The sequence below is a fragment of the Octodon degus genome, unplaced genomic scaffold, assembly GCF_000260255.1.
Source record: "Octodon degus isolate 3935 unplaced genomic scaffold, OctDeg1.0 scaffold00203, whole genome shotgun sequence".
In the NCBI taxonomy this organism is placed as follows: Eukaryota; Metazoa; Chordata; class Mammalia; order Rodentia; family Octodontidae; genus Octodon; species Octodon degus.
In genome coordinates, this window is record NW_004524779.1 from 395,657 (window position 1) to 398,671 (window position 3,015).

Below are 3,015 nucleotides of genomic sequence, written 5' to 3' on the forward strand. Positions count from 1 at the left end.
TGTGTGTGTGTGTGTGTGTGTGCGTGTGTGTGTGTGTGTGTGTGAGAGAGAGAGAGAGAGAGAGAGAGAGAGAGAAACTTGAAGGCTATTGATACAGAAATGCTAGGAGCAAGATAACTAGAAGCAGGGCATTTCAGATGATTTATTTGAGAGTATACTTGGCTTTCTGTGGTTGGGGATGAGTTAGAAAGGGATACAGTAGGGAACCTGGCAGCTGATGAAGGAAGTCTAGTTCCTTCTAGGCCAATTGCTGCAGAGGAGCTGGTTTTGGCTTCCTAGGACAATTGCTGTAGAGACTTGTTGTCATATACTAGGGCTGATCAAAAATACTGTGTTTTTAAAAAAAATTATAGTAATTTATTATGGTAACTCTCCTCAAAATACTTGCCTTCTTGCCACCTTCCGAAGCAGTTCTGGAAGTCTTCTTTCCTGAGTGTCTTTACAAAATGTGATTTAAAAAAAAAAGTACAGCAAATGTTTCTGCCAAGTACTATTTAATGGAAAGGGAGGCTCATAGAGACATGGCTGTGTCCTCATCCACTGCACTCATTTGATCTGGTACTGTGCAACTCTGGCTTTTTCCTAAAGTCAAAATGACCATCAAAAGTCAACATTTAAAACTGACATGGGAAGGAGGGCCTCCACAAAGTGCGGCGAAGGGCAAGCAAAGCAAGGGAAGTGTATTTGAAGTGAGGACTATTTTGAGGGGTATTGATGGCAGTGTGTTTTTTTTTACTGCAATAATTTTTAAAATTTAAGCATTCACCATATTTTGTGGTCACACCAAGTATAGTCCAGCTATTGTCTTTATCTTCAGACTCTTGTCATGCATAAGAGTACTTTCTTGAAATACTTTCTTTTCTCAGTCCCCTTTGATATCTTAAATCCTAGCAGCATGCAGAGTGATTTACTAACCTATTAAAATTCACTTTTTTTCTTTTTTTATTTACCGGATATAAGGTCTCATTACACAGCTTGAATTCTTAGTGATCTTCCTGTCTCAGCCTCCCCAGTGCTGGGGTTACAGGTGTGCACCACCATACCTGGTACGGAGGTTGGCGTGGCATGCAGTACAGGGATCAAATTTGGGTCCTTGCATTTGCTAGGCCGGCGCTTAGGCCACTGAGCTATCTCCCCAGCCCTAAAATCCACTCTTGAAGAGTGTGATGGGGAGCCAGATATGGTGGCCTATGCCTGTAATCCCAGTATTTGGGAGGCTGAGGCAGGAGGATGGTCATATGTTTGAGGCCAGCCTGGGCTACACTTGAATTGAAAGTTAGCCTGAACTAACTTTCTGTCTCAAAAACAAAACAAACAAAAAAGAATATAGTGGGAGGATGAAGGATGAATTATATTGATAAGTACATCTTGCTTTTTGCAATTCTTATTTTTAACCATAAACAAATATGACTTCTTGGTTTGTTTGCAGAACTAGAAACAGAATTGAGGGTCTCGTGCATCACAGGCCACCCCTCTGCTACTGAGATGCAGCCCAGCCCAAGGTACAGAACTTCAAAATCTGTAAATTTTTTCAAAACATTCCCTGAAAAGCATCACAACATATACAATGGCATTAATACTAGATACTAATGAACAGTGACTTTACCTAGAGTTTGTCTGAATTTGGAAGAGAAAAACTTGACATTTTTACTCTCAAAGGCTCTTATGTTTCTAGAAATTTTAGGTACTTGTACACATACAAAATTTGGAAGGGTTTCTCAAGTCTATAAAATTGTCTCCAGTCAAAATTGCATTTCAGCCTTCCAAGGGAAAACTTCACAGCACCTGGACAAGGAGACTGAGCATGCTCAGCACGCTGGTCCTGTGGTGGTCCACGTCTGCCAGCTGTTTCGCTCCCCAGGAAGGCCGGTCCCACAGCTGCCACAGCGGCCTATGGCAATGACAGTCTGAGTAGTTGGAATTGTCCTTGGGCTTGTTTGTTTTTGAGATGAGATCGTGCTATGTAGCTCACCCTGGTCTTGAACTCGTGGTGATGCTCCTGCCTCAGCCTGTCTGATGCTGGGATTATAGACATGTGCAGCTGAATCTGATTCTTGAGGTCTGCATTTAGAATATAAATTCTGTTTTAGAACTCAGTGTGGCACAGAAGTCAATGTGTATCACCACACTCTCTTTGGAAGTGTAAAATTAATCTTTAGTGCTCATCAATTCATTGCAGGGGGCCGGGGAGATGGCTCAGTGGAATAAGCGCTTCCCTGGCAAGCACAAGGGCCTGAGTTCAATCCCCAGTTCCGCCAAAAAAAAAAAAAAAAAAAATTCATTGCCCACAAATAATTTTAAAAATAAAAAGGTGCTACAAACCTTACAGTAGTAGTAAATAATAATAATAATAATAATAATAATAATAATAATAATGTCTCACTCTTCTGCACTATTCCCATCTCACTTTGCTCACCCTGGAAGGCAATTCTTCATCCTTTTAGCTGTTTCTTCAGAATTTACTCCTATATTACTACATAATGTAGAGGGCTGATGCTTTCAGTAGGAAAACGATGGATATAATAAGTTGATTTTCCATTATGAGAAGTGAAGTCTTTAGTTTACTGGTCCCATTCTCCAATTGAAATTAAATTTCTTGTCAAATCAGTGTTCATTGTCATGTTGCTTCCATTGCTACCAGAGCAGAGTACTTTTGGCACAAATGCTTGTTCCATTCTCTTTTTTATACAATTTATTTTTCAACAGTCATGAGTTCACACTCAGACTGCTCTGAAAAGCCCTTCTTGATCCCTCATGAACTAGGAGTCTTCAAACCTCTAATCAGAACCGCTTCCTCTCAAAGTCCTGCTATCCAGCTAGAATCCTGAAACAGACTCAATCTGGCATGCCGGGAATTCCCTTCACCTAGTTCATGAGGGATCCTATTTCTCCAGCTTGTGTTCTTGCTCTTGTTTTCTGCCGTTTTGCTAAAGTGTATTTATCCAGAGGTTCCCTAAAAGAGGCCTACTTGAGAGATAGTTTTTTAAAGATACTAGACTTTTTTTTTTTTTTTTT